Source organism: Rousettus aegyptiacus, unplaced genomic scaffold (genome assembly GCF_014176215.1).
Source record: "Rousettus aegyptiacus isolate mRouAeg1 unplaced genomic scaffold, mRouAeg1.p scaffold_m13_p_2, whole genome shotgun sequence".
Classification (NCBI taxonomy): domain Eukaryota; kingdom Metazoa; phylum Chordata; class Mammalia; order Chiroptera; family Pteropodidae; genus Rousettus; species Rousettus aegyptiacus.
The window spans coordinates 21,128,041-21,150,616 of NW_023416295.1; the positions used below are offsets into that span (position 1 = coordinate 21,128,041).

Genomic DNA, 22,576 nt, shown 5'->3' on the forward strand with positions numbered 1-22,576 from the left:
AGGAACGTAATGGAGAAAATAAGAGCAAAAATAGAACTGGCTGGAAACCAGCAACCACAAGAAAAGAAATATTGCAGGAAATGGAACTAATAAGTTACTACAGTGAAGATTTTTTTCCCAGACTTTCTTCAGTTAGGAAAAAAAAGAAATTAATGTAGAAACTAAGAGTTTGAAACAAGCTACATATATAGCCTTGAAGAATACAGAATTCCATGTGAATATTTGTTTTCAGAAAAGATAATAGAATATTTACTTAGTGGAATTTCCAAAGCTAATCTTGAGATTCTTCTGGTGTCCTGGTGAAACTTTAGTTGGAAGGCTTGAAGCTTTTGAGGAGTAAGGTCTATATAATTATGCCATGACAGCCTTTCCAGAGGCATAATTATCTCTGTCCCTAACCCAAGTCAATCCAAGTGTCAGTTCATTCAGGAAAGGACTTGCTTTGACAAAACCTTCCTTAGCTCAGCAAGTTCTTGCTTACAGATTAGCTTTCCATGAACTAACAGTTGTCTACATACTGCAAATTTTGTAATATTAAAGTTGCTCCTTTGGGTTATTCTCTCATCATAACTTACTCATGTTATTTGGTGATTGTAGTATAAAATACACCAAATGTTTTTTAACAGGTTTGTGCCTAAGTAATGCCATTTCTAAATAAGTATATGAAAAACTGATTCTTTATTAAAACAAAAAATAGATTTAGAAATAATTGTCATTTAATTGCTAGGGGTCATCAAACTTGCCAAATATTCTGAGATTCTAAGTTAAAAAAAAAATTAGTAGCTTATTTACTTAAGAAAGACATTTACAAAAGCTTGACAGCCTCTGGGCATATCTGTCTGCAAGGATGGCAGATTCAGTGCTATAAAAAATGGAAAATAATCTTTATGTAATTTCCAATATCAATTCAGTGTGTGATGTTAAGAAAAAATGGCATCCAGAAACTCAGACTCTGTTGACACCCAGAGCTGATACAGGAATAGTTTTCAAAAACTAAAATATTTGTTCATTAGAAACTATATGGCTTATCTACACTTAATTTTCTTAATCAGAAAACCCAGGTCTCGAGAGTTGCAATTCTCTATTCAAGGCCACACAGCCGCTTAGCAGAAGAACCCTGGTCTCTAAGGTCCCAATGGGCATCATGGTCACTAATTACCATGGGGTAAGAAGAGCTCTAGTAAGTAACAGAACACAACAGGTAATAAATTGAAAAAAAAAATTGATATGGAACTATTTCATACTCTGTTCTAACCTACAGAAGCTTAATCACATAAATTAGTGAAGGTCTTGAGATATTTTATAACAACTATTTCACAATATTCAGGCAAAAGACATACTGATTCAGATGGGGATAGCCGATGCAAAGGTTTCTGAATCAAGGAATTCTGTGGAATTTTCCTTTTACCCATTCTCCTTATATTTCACAAATACAAGAATGAACGTTGATAAATGTATACTTTATGCAAGACACTCTGCTAAGTGCATTACATATACCACCTAATTTATTTTCTTTGATTAGTATTTATGTTAATTTTTTATCTCATTTTTCAAGGCTACCATCAAATCAATTGTCATATAGCTAGTAAGTGCTGGAACCAACATTTGAACCCATTTCTATATGATTCCACAGTCTATATTTGTGTCCGACGAATTTAATTGCTTAAGTCTTAAAAGTTATCTCCCTGACACTGCCTACATCTTTATTATTCTCTAGTAAAAAATATATTTCTTTTAAAAAATTAAAGAGCTGCTTCTGCTTATGGAAAAGATCATATTCCTAAAATTAGATAGAAATGAGAAATAAGAATTAATTCTAAATATAAATAAAGGAGATAAACAAGACTCAAAATGAAAATCTTTATGTCCCAAGCCTCTAAAATGCCTTCTCCAGGTTTCCATGCCAACCTTCCTAGAATACTAAAATAAGCTCTGGAACAACATTTACTCACACCACATTATGTAGGCTTTTGGTACATTAAACTGTTTCTCTGTATTTTTTTTAATAGGCCTAACTAAATGTTGAATATTTAGCAAACGGGAGACTAACACTGGCACAAGTCATCAGAGAAGCAATGTAGCTTTTATTTTTCTAAATGAGAGAAGCTTTAAAAAACAGATTTGCAGGGGACTTTACATTTCCGTTAACTTTCTTTTTATATGTAGCCATAGTTAGTCATAGCTTTTCAAAATAGAGTTTTATAAAAGTTACGTTTAAAGTATAAACAGCACTAAGTGCTTAACACTGAGTCTGTAGAAGACAAATATGGAAATCTGGGGCACTTTCATCCTCGAGTCAGACCACCTGGCAAAAGAAAAGTAAATGAATAAAAAGCCAAATGGAGCTGAACAGGTCTGCTTCTTATTCTTCTCATGGAGTCTGAAGAGACTTACTTTTATTTACCAAGTTCCTTGAGGGCAAATACATTGCAGTTTGATGGACTGCTGAGTTTAATAGGGACCTCCAGTGGGGAAGAACAAGAGATTCCTGCAGGTTAGGAGAGGCGGGAAGGGAGACCTAGCATGTAAGTCCAGTCTCCAACATGCAGAAAGCCTGGGTAGATGGCACCCCACACAGACTGGTTAGAAAGGAGATGCTCAGGATAGCAATAAAGAAAGGGCACACAAGGCACTAGGAATAATCACAACAGCAATCCAGCAATAGCAATGGGAGTGACAGTGCGAGTAATTAATTCTTAATGAATACAAAACTTATATCAGGCAGGGGGCAAGACTCCAAAAGGACAGTAATGACAACATATGGTCTCTGCCTTCAAGAAACACAGAATCTAATTAATAAGAAAAATGACTGTTAATTTAGGAATGCAAATAGAGTGAAATGCCATGATAGATCAGATTGGGGTGTTTGTTATGGAAGCGCATAGCTGAATCATTTGGCCCAGCGGAGTGAAGCTCCCCTGAGAAACTGATGTCTAAGCATGCACCTCGACAGAAAAAAAAAATGGAGAATAAAGAGAGAAGGTGGCAAAAGAGGCTGAAGAACTATGTGCTGAGACAATTTAAGGTGAATACAAATATCAATATTTAATTTGTGCCTCATCAGGCTTTGCATAAGTATTCAATATGTCCTATCTAAAGACCGATTCAGGCCACCATAGACAAACAGGGAAAGACAACTGTACGTTCATTAGAGTCATGACCATTCTTATTTCATCACCCATAGTTGTGAGCTGCACTAAGTTGATGTCTCTTTAGTGTATTAGTCTGTGTTCTCTTTCCATAAACTGTAATATCTTTGAATGAAACCCTTTTATTTCTGAAGGGGTAGCATCGACTAAAACTTTCCCTGAATGAAGAAGATTTAAGATTTGACCAAAGTTAAATAAATAAATAAAAAAGTTCCACATAAGAGCTTTTAAAAAGACCCTAAATAATGACTCTTCTAATAACAATTTCCTGGATTGAGGGCTCAAGCTCAGGCCCCTTTCACTGGGAGAGACCCGCAGCTGTAAGCCTGAAACTTATTTTATATATTGGTTTGAACCCTTAATCAGTGACTTCAAGTGATAAACTACTGATGATATTCATAGCACTGTCAAGTTATTTTCAAAAATATATGTCACAAACATTTCTTAAAACATCATATAAGATGGAGCAATATTTTTCTCAGCCTGAAATTAAGATTCGTCAACCTACTTTGATGACATGATTTTTGTATCATTTATCCTGCTCACTTCTTCCAGTTAACTTTCCTTCCTCTGACTCTAGAGTTCAAAATGCTGTTTTGTAGCAAATGCTACCATTTTACTCTGGCTGTGTTTATACTGCTCCTAACTTCTGCCCCGATTCACATGTGCGTGGCCATTCCTTTTTGTTCTGATTAGCTCTTGGTGTCTACATTATTCTCTTTTCTTGATATCTTCTCTCATATCACAGATGAGATCCAATTATTCAAAGCACTGGTAGAAATGATGCTGAAATGAGATGTCTGGTGGTACATCTAGTGTGAGGAGTAGGTTCTGTTACATCTCAAAAAGTGAGCAGAAAATATACCCTCATTTGAATTATATTTATGAAGACAACATTTTCTAAACCAAAACTCTAAACATATGGTCTGTCAAAAGATTTTAACAGATTTTAAATCTTATAAAGCTGAACAACTGAACTACATTATCAAATATTTGATCTATTATTCTATTGAAAAGAATAATATCATAGGGGCTCTGGTACTCATGAAAACAGTAACTATTGAATTTAGCATTCTGTAATATACTTAAAATATGTTATAGAATGAAATATATGAAGCTTAAATTCTTGATCTCAAAATCCCAATTTCTTGGCTTAGCAGTTCAAATGGGTCATGAATGTTTTTAATGTTACCTTCGAAAGGCACAGAGTCCCAGGTGACAGAATTCTAACACAGTAAAGCTTCTTACTGTTCTTTCTCTGAGAAGTTAGGAAAGATATCAATCCTTACAGCTGAAGCAGGTTTTTTTAAAGAAGATTTAAATGTCTATAAGAAGCAAGGTGAAGCATTAAGACAGATAGATGAAGGTGGGAGAAAAAGGTTATGATCCAATCAGACATTCTTTATTCCAGAATAATAAATAGTATTCTTTTCTAGTAATGAAAAAAAGGTGTGGGTTGGAGGAGGCAACGGAGAGGGGCGGGGGAGAAATTGACAGTAGCTACCACAAAACGGCTTTTAAATGCCATCAACTGATGCGTTTTTAAATTGTTAATAGATAATGACAAATAATTTGGCAAACTCCACATTATATTTAGGTATACCAAATAAATGTGGTGTAAAGTGCACATGTGTACTTCATAGGTTGTTCAAATTACTACCTGAATAAGAGAAAGCAAGGCTATGCCTGTCATGTTTCCTTCCAGCACATTCTTGGCACACTGCAGTGCTCACAAAAGCATTTGTCGAATGAATAAATAATTTGCTAGGTCATTTGACACAGACTAGAAATTAGCTTAGCCTACCTTAATACTAAAATGGGAAATTATAATAAGCTCTAAACCTTATTTTGGAGGCAAGTTAGAATACTCAAGGATTTTCAAGAGAGGAGACCATGCATTATCTTTAATCCAGTGTCATTAATCAACATTATTTCAGTCACACAGTATTGACAAGACATTGCCACATAGCTCAACACGCAATTCAACATGAACATATTTTTGCTCAAAAATTATTCTATGCATTAAGTTAAAAATAAATCCATAATACACAATAAAATTTAAAACTATCAGTCCTCTACAGTCTGAAAAGTATAGTAATAGGGAACGAGGTAAACAATACTGCTAAAAACTATCCTATGAAACTATATAAGCACTTGAGAAATAAATGGCCTGATGAAAGGGAAAATAATTTGCCCTGTTAAAGAATAACTCTCAGAAGGCCTTCTGTTGTCTGAAGAATTTCCCCCTTAAGCACCTGTCCCTATAATTAGAAGTTAGGACTTTACCTCCAAACTAATGAAACAAAATTAAACAATATGAAATATTTCTGCTGGAAATATTGAGCCCCTGTGACATTCTTTTCTCTTTGCACGAAGAACTAAAATTTGTGAATGTGAATTCTGCTGCTTCATTATTAGTCATTATTAGAGTTTTCTCCATGTCCTTCTTTAGAATGCTAGTTTTATTCATAAATACACATAAATATGAATTTTAAACTGTTCCTACCCTACTAAATTTAAAGAGAAATTTTAAGGAAAAAAGTAACCTGTATGGGAAAAAGAATGCTCTTATTAGAACACAGGGGTTTTAGCTGTGTGTGTGCATATATGTGTATGTGTGGATATACATATATATGAAGAATCTTTCTTCTACCCTTCTAGGTTCTGCCAGTTGGTCTAATAATCAAATTGACATGAGATGAATTTATGAGAGAAAATGATCAAATTTAATTATATACCTACGTATGAGAACCCCACATACAAGAGTGAATCATTGGCCTCACATACAGGAAAGGTCAGAGACAGAAAGGCAAAATGAGGTATATATGTCATTCTGAGCTAAGGATGAGGTAAGCACTTACTCTGGAGCTTTAGAAGGGAGGAAGGTCATTCCCAGAGGGTAAGAAAAGCACATGTTCAGGAATTAGAAGTCTACACTGCTCTACAAATAGATCATAAAAAGTTATCTGTGTTGATAATTCTTACTAGGGGCTAGGCCCCTAATTTAAATTCTTTAAGGAAGAGGTAAAAGTTTCTTAAGAGCTCACAGCATCTTGGTTGCCTTCAACTCAGTATAATCCACTTGACAAAGTGGCATATCTTGGGGAGGCCTGTTTTCAACCCCTTTACATACAAATACATATTAAGAAGTGAATCATTGGATGTCTTATAGGGAAGCCTGGCCTTAGTAATCTCCTGATCTATTTATCATCAGCAGGTGCCCACTCTGGGTGCAACCTAAGTGATTACTCCCAGAAAGCTCATAATTGCAGTAATTAGGGTCATGTGACCTCCAGCTTGCCTTGCTTTGAAAAAAAAAAAGCAGATGGCCAAATATTAGCATTTGAATGAACACCAAGGTCTTTTAGCTGAAGGACCAGAAAGCTGTGAAAATCCAATCTCAAACCACTTAAGGGAGTAGTTTAAGTTATTTTTATATTGTCCATTCTGCTCTCCATCGAGGCTGGCCTCCCATCACAAAGGCCAAATCTAAGCGGTACCACCCTGCTGATTTACTCAGTAACTGTAAGGAAGGAATGATGATTTTACTCAATCTTTCCATTTTAAAGCCTATTTTTTCTTTGTTTTAGACTATGCTAGCAGTATACTCAGCCAAAACTATCCATTGACTACTTTTCTTAAGAAACAATGATTTTATTAATTATAACAGGAAATATAAATTAAAAATAAGAGGCTAATTTCCCCTGTTTAAACTAGTGTAAAGACTCTGACCCTGTCTTTTTCTTTTAGAATTTCTTTCACTGTCCTTTTCAAATGTGTATAAATCTTTGTAAGTGGCTAATTTAAGCCTTTGGGCACTCTCACACTCCTTTTGTTTCCTCAAGAACCTGGGAGCCATCTTTTTGAAATGCAAACATAGAGAGGGATAGTCTCTCATCTCCCAGTTTCTGTAAGAAAATAAGTCAAACTTCCTGGGTTCCTTGCTCCAAGTTGTAAAACAACGGTCCTGTCATAAAGATATGAGGAGTTTGTCTCTCCTCTGAAGAATGCCAATTAACTTACACAGATGGTCATCCCAGTTGCAAGGTGAATTTATTTAGTCCTTTTAGTTGACCACTATTGTTTCTCTTGAAAACATGTATGTAATTAATGGGTTGTATCTGCATTGCTATATAGAAGGGCGAAATTTCTTTTCGTCTTTGCAATCTTAGTGCAGTGGTCCCTAACCGTTTTGGTACCAGGGACCAGTGCTCCTATGAGAATCTAATGCCTGGTGATCTGAGGTGGAGCTGAGCAATGATGCTAGTGCTGGGGAGCAGCTGCAAATACAGATGAAGCTTCACTTGCTGCACGCCTCTCACCTCCAGCTGTGCAGCCTGGTTACTAACAGGCCATGGACCTGCACTGGTCTGTAGCTTGGGGTTTGGGGATCCCTGTCTTAGTGGATTGCCTGTGATGAGCATCACATGCTTACTCAATAACAAAAGTGTTTTCTTTCTCTACTACCTTTGTAGCGGGGATTTCTCAGTTGGAAGAAGTTTGGTTTTAACTATATTTCCCCAACAATTTCGATTTCGATTAAACCTTCTCCCTGTAGTAGAGAGCCCTTTTAGATAATTTAACAAATAACTCAATGGTGAAATTCCAAATTTCTCAGGTGAAATTGAATAAAGAGATATAGTACTTAATTTTATTACTTCATTTATCTTTAATTATAAACAAGCTCGGTAATATTAATATGAAAAGAAAATAAATTCAGATAGCATAAATGCCATTTGGAACATTTAGTTCCATGTGTCAAGATATTGGTATTTTTTTCCTTTCACAAAACCTAACACAAAAACACAGTTTTATTAATGGAAGCTCTCGAAACAGACACCCACATGAATATTTCTCTATGTAATTATTCTTTGTGCACAAAGAGCACAAAAAAATCTCACGATGGACTGGATTTTTGACCAGAGTTTAAAAAAGCAGGTACATATTAAGGTAGTTCAACACACATTTGTAAAAAGGAAAAAAAAAAAAAAATGGAAGACTAAGACAGAAGGAGAGAAGTAAGAGGTAGAACCTAACCGGTCCTGAAGTCTGTTTCAGGTTCCCTAACATCCAGTCCTGAATCCCTTTTCTGTGCCTCCGGCTTTCATAGACCCCTTTTGAGAAGTCCCCTTCTTTCTCTCTCCCTTTCTATTATGTTTATTTAAATTCTATTTACTTTTAAACCCAGCTGCAATACCTTTTTTAAAGTGAGGCCCTTGTAAATCACAGTGAGTTATAACTTCTATGGCTCTCTCTAGAAAGTTATGTCTGTACTTAGTATTTGATTACATTGCCATGTATTAGTTACTATTTATATACATCAGTTTTCCCTTCCCTCAACTTGACTGCAAGCTATGGAGATCAAAGAAAAGTATTGTTTAAGAAGCCACAGAACCTAACACTCAAATGAACTACATGTGTATTCTCAATACTTGATTTATTAACAACTGTTCTGTTTCACTGAAACTGTACCTTCTCAAGTAGGCTTACTTCATATATGCAAATATTTTAATGAGAGTACAAATACCAACGGATGATTTAGAAATACTATCATTTGTAAATTTCTATGAAACTATGAGACTGAAGAAAATAATCTGATTCTCCAAAGTCAAGACCAGGCAAGAAAAGGGTTATCATCTAGGCTGTTTGTTTTTCTTTTATTTTTTTCTTGCCTTTTTAAAAATCCCTCATTTGGCTCTGAGGCATTTATCTGTGACTAGAATGTTTTTATATAAACTCTTTTCTTCCTTGGGAATACTTCTTCCTTATCCCCACCCCTCACTGTCCTCTACCCTGTAAAGTCGTGTACTTCCATGTGGGCCACCTGAGCTAATGACTCCTGCACACAAGGAAATGGTACATTGTGTGATGAGCTGAGTGGGGCAGCATTTATGGCAGTGTCAGATGATGAAATAAAGAGATAGTATTGAGAACATCTGTGTGGTCTTGATGAGATAAATAATGAGCTGTTATCCTTGACATAGCAGTGGAGAAGATATTATGTTCAGTCCAAAGAGAAATGATTCATCTGAGAAAACTTTCTGAAAGCAAAATCAAATTAAATCGCATGTCAAACACTTTACGTCGCCCATTAGTATTTTATAATACATTATAGTGACAAAAAAAATTATATTTCTGAAAGTTTTCTACACCTTGTTGATTAATGAAGTAATTGACTTTTGCATCTTCTTTATATTTCTGTAATAATGAAGAGTGCATGTATTTTCTAAACACGAAGTTAAAATAACTTTGCCACCAGGTCTCATCCTCTTTTTTGCAACTGAGCACCTCAGTATAACCAACAAGAAAGTCTACTAAAATTACCCAGATATAGGAAAATCAGAAAATTAACAAATATGTATTCAGTTCCTGCTGGAAGAAGTAGAATGATGTTTAATAGAAGAAAATAAACATTGTTTAGGTAACTATTCTGGGGTTTACATTTATAATTGACGCACAATTATTCAAGTACCATCAGATATTATAAGGTAACTTAAGTAATTATTAAAATGCAACATATTTTTTACATCGAGTAGAACTTATATGAAATAGAAGAAAACATGACTGCATACCACTGAAACACCTATATAATAGCTTAGCCTGAATATATACATACAATTTTGCTCTGGTCATTAATTTTATTTAACCTACATGACTGCTTGTACATGCTTCAGACATACTACTAATAGTAAAAGATTTACATCTTAAATTCCAAATAGTTCAAACAGGTAGAAAACCCTAACGGGCAAACTGAGGACGAAGGTCGTCTCCCCCTGACGTTATTACCAGATGCTCTGTATTAGATCTCTGAGTCTCTAAGAGATAATGGAAAGTTATCATGAAATTTAAAAGTGTTTATATCTATAAAATTGCCCATCAAGTGAAACATCCTGCACACGGACCTATTTTTTTCCATATTTCCAAACTTACCTAAAAATTTCAAACTAAAAAAAAAAAAAAACAACTTGGAAATAAAAATAAAAACCATAACTAGAGTCAGACATTCTTGTAATTTTATTTTCCCTAATGGTTTCAGAAATGAAGCCTCAGTTCTCCATGGACGCATCTAAGTTTTCTACCCCTGTTGTCTAATTTATTCTCCTCCACGGGGCTGATATTACTTATGACTGGCTAAAAAGCCTGTTAACGATGCCAGGATGGGGATTTTTTTTAAAAGTTGGCTAGCTCAGTCTTACACCTTAGCCTTGTACCCAGAGAGAGCTACTTGTGGTAAGGCAGAAATATGGGGCAATAGATTTAAGGACAAGAGTGAAAAAGTATTTCAACTCCATAGGTGAAAGGTTGTCAGGCAAAAGGTATCAAGTTCATTGTGAAGATTAATATAAATGAAGCCATCACTGAATGGTGTATACTCTCATATTATAAACAAGTAATTACATTTGGGTAAACGTGTTTTTCTACTTATTTTTATCCCTCAAAAGACTTTTCTATATTTTTTAAAACTATTACATTTCACAGAGGAAAAGTCTGTTACAAAAATTGTGTCTGGTTTAGCAACTGAGTTTCTCTATTCATAAAATGAGAATGATAGAATTTAAGTTCCAAATATCTATTTGTATTCTAAAAATTAGTCAGTGTACTTGTTCTATTTTCAAACTATAAACTTTATTTGATAGACATACAACATTTATGGTAACATAGGAGGGGAGAGAGAGAGAGAGAAAGAAAGAAAGAAAGAAAGAAAGAAAGAAAGAAAGAAAGAAAGAAAGAAAGAAAGAAAGAAAGAAAGAAAGAAAGAAAGAAAGGGGTAGATATATAAATATAAACATAGATGCATGTGTTAATGAATTAATTGTTTTTTTTTTCTATTTGGCTCTTTGCTAATTAGAGTTAAAATAGTGGAAAGAAAAGTAAACAAAACAAAGACTCTAAAGTAACGTATGATGGTCATAAGACATTGAATAATATGGAATGAAACCAAATTCACTTTGGTTTATTATAACAAATGATTTTTCATTAGCATTTTTAATATTGCTAAATAACTGAAAGGAATTAGTTCAGAAAAGGCAGGTGATTTTACCTTCTTTAATGCAAATGACTCATCAAGTATGCTCCAAAGTGAAGCCCTTGTTTTGTTCATTGGCAAAAGTACCCGACACAAGCATGCACATCTATGTATCTACCTAGCATATATATATATATATATATATATATATATATATATATATATATATGTTATATTCCTTTTTCAGCTAAAGATTCTTAGATAAATAACTGATGAAACTTAATGTCTCATGTAAAATTATAGAAGCTGAGGAACAAGAAAGCATATCCCCTTTTAATAATATAAATTTACTTTGTAATAAGTAGGCCATAAAAGAAATAAAGGGTATCTAAGTGAATGGATTTCTTACATAAGAAGAAAATGTCCTTCTTATGTTTTTATATCCTTTAAACTTACCTAATAAGATATAAGCCCAAGTGAAAGTCATGGTATTCTTAATGATATAAACGGTCTACAAAAATCAGTTGTGCTATTCTTCGGAATGGTACTCTTTCTTTCAGATGAATTCAGGAAACGAATGAAAATTAGCTGGTCAGTGAATTAAATCTACAGGCCTGATTTATAAAACGTGGGGTTTGTATGAAAACACATTCAGAGGGTTGCCTTTTGTAGCCATTTGATACTACATTTAGTTAAGAAAAAAAAAAGAATCAGCCGGAACATTTTTTTCTCACATGGAAAAAATAGATCCATTACTTGTTATTTAAGATATTTCTGGTGGGTTGTGTTTTCCTGTTTGTCCTCTGTAGTATGGCATCAACAAGTCTACTTCTTCGGTATGTCAAGACTCTGTCAAAATAAATAGCTATTCTGAGAACATATATTCCTGAGGTATTTCATTAGATCATCTGAGGAGACTGAGAAGTGATACCAAGTTTCCCTCTCACCCCCACTTCTACTTCCTCCCTACCTCTCCCATCCCAAATCATGGCATGAGAGTATTTCTTTATGGTAATGTTTGTAACGGGAAAGATTACTTTTTATAAAAAAGAGAAAATGAGTATTTATGATGGTTCAGGTTTCAGAAAGCAGCACAAGAGAAAGCAAATTCTAGTACTAACTGGTCTTTCCAGTTTGAAATGCGATTCTAGCACTTCTGTATCTCTCCTTAAAGTGGTAAACAAATAATGAGGCATTCTACAAATCTTTCCAGAATCTCAAAGTCACTTTGTCACATACCAATCCAATAATTAGAATTCTGGATACGTTTTCATCCATAAGTATATTACTATTATATTATGCTAAATGTAGGAATAAAGTAGATTAACAAAATCAGTTTTAGCATACCTTTACCTTTTAAAATTCCTCAAAACTTAACCATTATTACCGCTTCGACTATCTTTTGGGTGATTTGTTTAAGGTCCTTGCTTTTTTGCTCAACTTTTCTATCACTGAAGGAAAGGATACAGTGATTAATAATTGTGATTATGACATATATATATAGCTATTTGATTTGCAGATATGCAAAACTTGTTTATTATTGTTTCTAATCTTTATAACTTATATGATAAGCATTTCCTGGGTGTCCACTTCAAGGCCTTCCTATGACAGGAGGAATAAGGGTAGACTCCAGATTCTATGAGTTGCTAGGGGAGATGAGACATACAGAAATAATTATAACATCGAGGAGTACAAATAAATGCTATGAGATCTATGTGAACCAACATCAAGCAAGTTAGAAGGGAAACAGAGCTTCTGCCAAGGTGGTCCCGAAGGCTGACTGTGTGGCTTGTCAGAGACTCATTTGTCTTGATTCTGGCAGACTTAAAGCACTGAAGATTAGTGAGACATGAAGTATCTTCTCTCCCCACTCCCGATTATATTAGAGTATTAGCATTTTCTACATTTTTTTTAAAAAGTGAAAGTTTGCTTAATTGTGCAACATGCTGCTTAGTTTGTTAACACAATCTTTAATAAAAGATAAAGTATCACTCAGCAGAGTATAAATTACTTTCTTGTCAGTTTAAAATACTATATATATATATATATATACACACATATATATATATATAAAAATTATATGTATAATATATATACACACTTCTGGCTTCTTTCATTTATATATTTTATTTCATGACAATAATATTAAAATCTTCATTAGTTTTATTCCCTGTCTTAAGAGAAATCCAAGAATTTATTACTCAAGGAAAAGAAAAGGTCTTTTATGTAGGTTTTAAAAGTGAGTTAAAATGCTCCCTATTTAAGATTCATAACTATACATTATCTCATTTAGTCTTTAAATGAAATATGTTATTTTCATTTCCATTTTACAGGCAAAATCAGAGAGCTTGACTGCAAGCAGCTCAACAGTCTGGAAGTATAAAAGGCATCAGAATTTGAGAACATTACATTAGTTTCAAGTTTACGACATGATTTGATATTCATATATATTGCAAAATGATCACCACTGTAAGTCTAGTTAACATCTGTCACCATAGATAGTTGCAGAATTTTTTTCTTATGATGAGAACTTTTAAGATCTACTCTCTTAGCAACTTTCAAATATGTAATCCAGTATTATTAACTATATCCAGAAGTGAAGTTGCTGGTCATATAGTAGTTCTATTTTTAGTTTTTTGAGGAACCACCACACTATTTTCCACAGTGGCTGCACCAGTTTACAGTCCCGCCAACACTGCACAAGGGTTGTTCTCTTTTCTCCACTACCTCGCCAATACTTATTACTTCTTGTCTTTCGATAACAGCCATTTTAGCAGGTGTGAGGTGATACCTCACAGCAGTTTTGATTTGCATCTCCCTGATGATTAGTGATGAGCATCTTTTCATGGACCTGCTGGCCATCAGCATGTCCTCTTTGGAGAAATGTCTATTCATATCTGCTGCCTATTTTTTAATTAGATTATTTGGGTTTGTTGTTGTTGCTTTGTTTTGTTTTTGCTGTTGAGTTATATGAGTTCTTCATATATTTCGGATACTAACCCCTTATCAGATATATGATTTGCCAATGTTTTCTCCAATTTAGTAGGTTTCCTTTTCCTTTTGATGATGGTTTCTTTTGTTGTGTAGAAGTACAAGGACATTTCTGACACTCCATTTAATACATCCCTATGTAAATTCTGCTTTCATATAATTTTCATTATATATCATATTTTGTGTTGCAAATCTCACTATTTCTAGTGGATTGGTACAGTTTTAAAAAGTCTTGCTATATGTAGCTGCTTTTCCAAAATATTATTAGGTACCTAATTACCAAATTAACTATCTTTTCATTCTCAGTTGGAAAGAAAAACAATACTAATTGAGTTAACCACCATATCCAAGTGGAAGACCTGGCAACATGAGAGGTTTTAACATGTTTCCATTTCTATGTACACTGTATATATTTTAATTGATGTAATTACTTTGGAATCTATGTCTTACTAACTGCACAATTAGATCAAACACACTTAAATTACATTCACACCCACACAAAAGAAACTCCATATGAGAGATGGGCAGAGAATCGGATTAAGAAAAGTTGTGTTATTTTTTTAAATTTAACAAAATTGTTTATTTTTCTCTTTTTACATATTCCTTTTTAGTTTTTTCCCCTTCTTAAAAGTGATCAAAATGAGATGAGACTTTAAGTTCCCATGTTGACCATACCAACCAACCATAAAACAAAAATCCAAAATGGAAGAAGACAAAATACAATTTATTTGTAATTAAAATGATAAATTATCCAAATGCAACCCTGTGCATTGAAAATATTTCTGATTCAAAGATTTATACTTTGCCAAAAAATCTCATTCTATTTGTAATTTCTGCTTGGCAGATGAGTAGGGGCTAGCAAGGCAAACAGAGAAAAAGTTTAAAAAGTCTTATAAGAAATTCCGTGTTTAAATGTGTACAAGTTTACATATAAAATATTAAGGAGTGAATATAAAAAGAAGCCAGGCTAAGTGTCTTCAATACTTTCAATGCCAAACTATATGAACACATAATAAAATAATACAGGTTACAAATAGAGATTTTTAAATATCACTTGTGTATACTTTTTACTTTTTGTCCTTATTAAGTTACTAATTATCAGTAGGCATAATTCCAACATGTTATATTTACTACAATCCATACGGATTTCAAGGATAGGAAAACATAATTTGTATATGAAAAAAGAAACAGTAATAGCCGTGTGGGGGGCAGGGAGAGAGAAAAGGGTGAGGTCAATCTAAGCCAGAAAAGGTGCCTGTGTACTGCATGCCAGCGAAGTGTAAGACACTGCAAACTGAAGAGTAAATAGGGCTTCGAAGGCTAAATCCCTGATTAATCTATGTATAAATGAAAAGACAATGTTTTTCTCTGTTAATTATTCATCAAAAGCCTATACAAAAAGTTTAGCAACACCTGGCATTTGCTCTTTTATAAGTAACAAAAGTCCTCCTTTCATTCAGGGTTTAGATGTTTCTTTAGTTTAAAAATCTGAATACTTGTTCTAGAGAAGAAAATAGAAAGGACAAACAAAATTCCAAGCCAACTGTGGTGAGTGCCCTCTTAGATTCTGTTATTACACTAAATGCAGTTAAGCTTGTTTTGAGTCTCTAAAAACCAATTAACAAGAAAACACAACAAAAGATATGATATCTTAAAACTTTGCTAATTAAGTGAAATTTGCCATTGATAAGCTATTTTCCAACTCTACCATCCTTAGGAAATGAGACTACCGACTTCAAAAGTGTTTTCCAGCCAATTCGGAAAGCTGACCACTCTTTAATATGCACACTAGCATTAACAAGAAGTCATTCCTTTGATACATATGTTTATTAAATGAGCAAATTGGAATTGGATCTTTTTATTTAATCAAAATTCACCTAGTAAGACAGGTAAATATGAAACACTCGATAATCAAAGAAATTGTACTAACTCCGAAAACGAATGCGGCTCAGGAAAACTTGTTTGTTAAGTGCCCCAAGTCTGAAATGTATCCAGTTCTTAATAAATTCATCTTTCCAACACACTCTGCTCTGCAAGAGTGCTCTGACCCAGCTGTACGAAGGCCCAAGATGCCTCCATTTTATTTCATCATCAATGTAAAAACACACCACCAACCTTAATTCCAGCCAGCAGTCACAAGATCCCTTGGATCAGATCGATAAAGTCTGAAAGATAAACAGAAAAACATCCCATAAATTAAATCAATTGAACGAGTTAGTCTTTTATTTTATTTAGGAAGAAGATGAAATTAAGTTACTTGTTTCCTTGTACCATAAAATTTACTGGCTGACAAACATTGATTTACAACAAAGGGAGTTATGTTGTTATCAAACTTTAAACTTAAAATTATTTTCTAGGTTTCATTTAAAAACATATATTAGATGCCCAAATTAGGTCTTATTTTTATTTTCAGCAGTTTCTATTTATTTCAAGTGGAACAATTCTTATAGTCTAAAACACCAACCCCCCCCCCCAAAAAAAAAATTTAAACAAATTCTGTACTCAATGAACTTCCACTTCTCTTGAAAGATGTTTAATTAAAAATAATAAAACTGATGCATTTGGATTCTTAATCAGAATTAACATCCATAGCTAGTCTGTAGCTTTTGCAGTCCAGAATCAATAATCTGTTTAAAGGTAAAAAGTCAATTAAGACAATTCCAATGGCAACCTATCAATCTTCCCATTGCTTTCTTATAACTAAGCCTTGCCATTAAATTATCCTGAGAAACACACTTTCAAATGGAATTAAAAAAAGTAAACCCAGGGCAAAAGCAAACCCAAAATGTCTGTGCCAAAAGTCAACCTGTTTTTTGGACAGTTAGTAAAGAAAATAACTATAAAATTACATAGAGTGAGATTCTTGAGTTGCTGCAGGGCACATCTATAGCTAAACTGCCAATTAAAAAAAAAATTTAGCTTTTAGAAATATGTTTGTAAGTTAATTTTATTGGAAGTTAGAATATGTTCCACATGACATTGTTAGAAATGGTTCATTATTAGACTCCTGGGCTAAGTCCAAAAGCTAAATTAACCAATAAAGATAATTATTTGATAAAAAGAAAAGTCTAAAAAAAATATCTGTATATTCCAATGAGACAATATGTTAATTAGCGTGGCTGTAGGAATCATTTCACTATGCATATGTATAGCTAATCATCATATCGTCCATCTGAAATACATATAATTTTCATTAAAAATAATACATAGGGAATAGTAGTAAACAAAACTGATTAAAAATAAAATTCTTCATTTTTAATCTTAAGGGCAGGTGCTTAAGAAAAATGAACTTTATCATACAAGAATGAAATGATAGCTGGATAAAAAAGTGGAGATTAAAAAAGGATTTGGGGGGCATTTTGAGGAACTTTCAAGATTATTGGCTTTAGTATATGTCTATATCCACTTCAAACATCTAACTTTATTTAACTTTGAAACAATTATTGTTTTTTGTTCTAAAGCTAACAATTCCCAAACTCTGTGCCACGGTACCCAAAGGTACCACAGTAAATTCAGAGAATGGTGAAATATTTTCAAAACATGAAAAAGCACAGCAATATCCATCAGGCAGCACTCAAATTCCTAACTTGAAGCAGTTCATACTTTCATTATTATATTATGATACATTCCTTTCAATGATGCCATAATTTTGCAAAGTTGGGTTTTTGAGGGCATTTGTGATATAAAAGCAAACACTGCATGACAGTAGTATGAAATATGAAATGAAGATGACAATATCCAATCAATTTCCTAGGTTTGGGGATAGGGGAGTACCCAACATGCCACACATCCCATTACTAAGTAATCCCAAGTTTCTAAGTATAAATTTTAAAAGATTTTTTTCTTTCACATTTGCATGTGATATTTTTTTTTCGAAAGGCCACTAAGTTAAGAAATAAATACTTATTATGTTAATTAAATGGAACTGTGAGGTACTTCTTTGGCCTAGGGGCACCATGAAAAAAATGACAAAAGTACTCAGAATGCCATAAACTAAAAAAGTTTGGGACACTCTCTATTAAGCATATTCGTTTTGTTTTGTTTTGTTTTTGTTCCACAGATTTAAAGAAAAGAGAAAGCAGGAGAGATTTAAAAATAATAATAATAATAAAACGCTAGTAAGAGAAAAACAGAAGGAAAAGGAGAGGAAGAAAAATATTTTCCTAAAATAGGGGAAAAAACAGGAGAGTGGGAAGGACAGTTCTTCAACTCACTGAGTCACTGTGTATGTATGATTATGAGTGCATGTACATGTGCATGTGCAAGTGTGCTACTGTGTGTGCAAGAGGTCACTAAAAGAGCACACATGGATGCTAGGGGATGAAAGACAAAGAACAAGTACTTGGCGCTCTGCATATGTGTACTCTGGGAGTTGAAGAAAATAATTTTCCCTCTACCTTCTAAATTCTTCAGGCTGAACTAATAATCAACTAATATGAGACAGATCAACAAGAGTAAATGACCAAATTTATTACATATGAGCATACAGGGGTTCCCTAAGAATATGGGACTCACGGACACCCAAGGGCAGTTGAGGCTTATCTGCCATTTTGGACTAAGGAGAGGGAGGCAGTAGTCTGGAATTTCAAAGGGAATTTTCACAGGTAGATGAGAAAGACCAAACATTCAGTAAACAAATTCTTGCTGGGCCATCAGAACAATGGGACACAGACTGTAAGGTCTAACAGACAGACTTTACTTAGTTTAGCACTGTCTGCCATATTTAGTTTATATTATGCTAAAGGATAGTTCCCTTCCTTTAATCAGGTTTTTCTATCTGAATTCCTTTAGGTAGAAGGGGAGGGGGTAGCGCAGGCAGGGAAGGCAAAGGTTCTGAGTCTTCTGTTTCTTAAAAATAATCAGCTTAAAATAATCACTATCCCAAAGACATATTTTAGGGTGCAAACTCTGCTTCCCCTTGGTACATGTAAACTATGTTATCAGTCATCATTCCTTAAGAAAAGGTGGCTACCTAGATGCCTAGCACCACAGAGAGACACACAGAACTGCACATTTGTTCAAGTGCAGTTTTATGCCTCAATTTACCATTTGACCACAGCCATTCTTTCTAAGAGTTCTTTGGCATATTAGATCAATATCCTGATATTTTTAATATTCCTTTAAGTAGATTGGATTTTCTCTTTGCTACATGTACTTTCAAATATTTGCTTTCATAGTGAAAACAGAAAAACTCCTGGAGTTTTTTAAAAGTCAGGCTTTATGATTCATGAATCTAGCTGCTATATGTGTTCCATAATGTGACTGGGGGAACATTCCAACTTGTCCCCATCATTGTCCCCCCAACCTAGCCTCATCTCCAAACACTTCTAGTTTATCTTTTTTCAAAACAGCATGAGTTAAATACAAACTTTATTTAAAATACTAATGCTGTTTTAGCTACAAGAACCTTTTATTTGAACCCATACACTTAGCAAAGTGTTCAGCACACTGAAGAGTATCAATAAATATTTGTTAAATGAAGAGGTATAGTGTACCCCTTTTGGCAGAAATAAAAAAAAAAATTCCATCCTTGCCCCATCTGACTTGCATAGAAAATATTTAACAAAAACAAACTTCTGAGGGAGGAAAAGTGTTGTCCATTTTTGACCTGGTAAACTCTAGCTCTCTGGGTGTTTTGTTTGTTTGCCTTTCATATCTTAAGGAGAGCACTTCCATGTGCAGCACCAAAAGCAGCTGCTTGGTAAATAATTCCCTGTACCTCTTTTTTTTTTCCTCACCCAACCCAGTTATTGAACAAATAGGCACTGAATAGTGAAGATGTATGTTGCCCTAAGTCTCAAGCCTCACTGTGCACATCTGCCGTTTCAAACAAACAGGTCAAGACTTCTTGTGCTCTGTCTTGCTAAACAATGGCCCAAGCAGAACTCAAATGAGATTCTTATCAATAGAATTCAGTATCTGCTCCCATGCAGTTTAACTTATCAGCATATTAAAAACACCACTTCATCCTCTGAGTTTCTTTCTTCACACCAGAATGGGAAAATGTCAAGAAATAACCTTGAGAGTTAATTACTAAAGCCTTTTTCCCCTCCTTTTCCAATGAGAAATGATCTCCTATCTCCATATTATAAATCATATTGTGATGATCAGATCAAATTATAAACCTTATATGAAACTGAAGTATGCCTGATTACATCTCACAAAGAAGAAAAATTGAAAATATCAGCCATTTTAGCTATTAGATTTTCAAGGTCGATTGTCATGAAAAGCCACTTTTCACACCTCCCGTGCTTCTCCCTTCTTAAAGTTACACCTGAGTCTCAATTTACAGAAACTGTTACTGTTTGAGTAATAGAAAGTTACTGCTTGAGTTTTAAGTTACAGATACAGATGTAGGAAATATTGCAGTTGCAGGGCACATTAAAAATCAATTCTATTTTTTAAATAAATTTAAGTGTTTCTTATTTTTTTATAATCTTTATAATTTTAAAAGATAGGTTTTTTTTTTTTTTTTTTTTTTTAAATAGCATTGTTTAATATGCCCGGGATCCAAAGTTCTTTGCCATCAAAAAGCTCACTTAGAATCCAGTGGGAAAGAGGTGGTTATAAAAAGACAAAAGACAAAAGGCCATGACACAAAGCAGACATGCCTGCTGCCACAAAGAAATACCAGCAAAAAGCTATAGGAGATCAAAAAAGAAAAAGAACAAAATCTCATTATATAGATAAGGATTCACAGAAGGTGCACTTGAGTCGGGCCTTAAAGGAGGCAAAGGATTTTGATCAGTGGAGATGGAATGGGAAGGAGACCAACTCAGACAATGAACTTAGCAGAAACAAAGTAACTAAATAAGCAAAGCCCAGAGGATATTCAGAAAAACTCCTACAGTCCTACCTGGCTAGAGGATAACACACAAGGAGAGCGATAATAGGGTGAAAGGCTTGGTTGGGTCTGTATAGTGAGTAATGACCTTGAACGACAAGCTGAGGAGGCTATATAATTGGATATGTTTAATTTTCTATGCTAAAGTGAAACACTGAAGGTTTTATATTCAACAATTGCTTAATTAGGACATTTAATCTCGCAACACTCTATAGATTGGATCAGAGATGAGATTAAAGGGGGACGGACCTTCCCCTTCAGAAGTCCACATAAATGGTAATGAAGAGTCAACTCAGGTAGAGACAGCATCAATACGAAGGAGGAAAAGAGCTCCAATTACTGCACTGGAGAGTGCCTTAGTCCATCCAGGATGCCAAAACAAAATACCCTGGAGTGGGTGACTCAAACAATAGAAATGTATTTTCTCACGGTTGTGGAGGCTGGAAGTCCAAGGTCAGGGCACCTGCTTGACCTGGTTCTAGTGAGAGCCCTCCCTTCCTGGCTCGTAGACAGTCACCTTCTCGTCGTGTCCTCACATGGTTACTGTCAAATTAGGGCCCCACCTTTGTGACCTTTTTTAACATTAACTACCTCCGAAAGGTCTTATTTCTAAATACAGTCACATTTGGGGTTAGGGCTTCAACATGTAAATTTCGAGGGACACAAGTCAGTCTATAGCAGTGTGGCTAAGCTATGGGAATTAGGCATAAGACAAAAAAAAAAAAAAAGAAGGAGCTGGGAGAATTCTGAGTAGTTGAGACAGTCTCCCAGAAAGATGATGTCATTCTTAGAGACGAGGAAGGCTGAAGGAAGATTAAGTAGCTGAGCAAGAGTAGAGGATGACAGGCTTTTTTGACACAGTAAGTTTGAGTTTCCCACAGGAAAATCGAGGGAAAGTATTCAGTAGACAATGAACCTATCTGCGGAGGGTATGACTTTATGTGATATGCAAAAGAGTGAAATCTTACTTAAAATTAAAACAAATAAAAAAAAGGAATCAAAATTGTGGTAATATACTTAGCCTAAAATCTATCAATATAGAACCTGAAGTGTATGTATATGTTCCAAATCATTGAATTAGGTTATCTAGCCAGTCTACCTTATTGTGTACTTAATCACACTTTGTCTTGATAGACAGCTATCACATTAATAGAGTACTGGCTGTGTATAAGCCCATATTGTTCTTAATGAGCACCATATCCTGTCTGCCCAGACTGTGGCCTGGTCTGGGTCAGTGACCCGGCAAATCCATGTTTGTATCTCAAGCACTTAATGTGGTATATGGCACGAAGTCAGGGATATATAAATGTGAAATGAGTCAGCCCCCAGGAAAAGAGGATGAGTCATGGGCACTCCAACTAATTTCACCTCTAGACTTTGTATTATTCATATAAAACAACATCATAGGAAGCTAGACACAAGGTATGCCTCTTAATGGAATGTTCTGTACTCTGACATGTTTGCTGTAGCTGCTGTTAACAATGGCTGGAAATAGAGATTAAGGCTGAAGAGGACCAGTTCCATGCTGGGAAATTATATCTAATTCATCCAACTACTGTCACAACACAGGAAAAAAAAAAAAAAAGACCAAGTGGTGCAGGAACTAGAAATAATAATAAGTACACA

At 34.4% G+C, this 22,576-nt stretch overlaps 1 protein-coding gene across 1 annotated transcript in view; it reads right to left on the reverse strand.

The window, feature by feature from the left end:
- The window catches only part of MAP2 (microtubule associated protein 2), a 244,607-nt gene that overhangs the window by 165,811 nt on the left and 56,220 nt on the right, over nt 1–22,576 (reverse strand). The window contains exon 2 of the mRNA XM_016132295.2: nt 16,222–16,271. The gene's annotated coding sequence lies outside the window, so the exon portion shown is untranslated. The remainder of the gene's footprint in view (nt 1–16,221; nt 16,272–22,576) is intronic.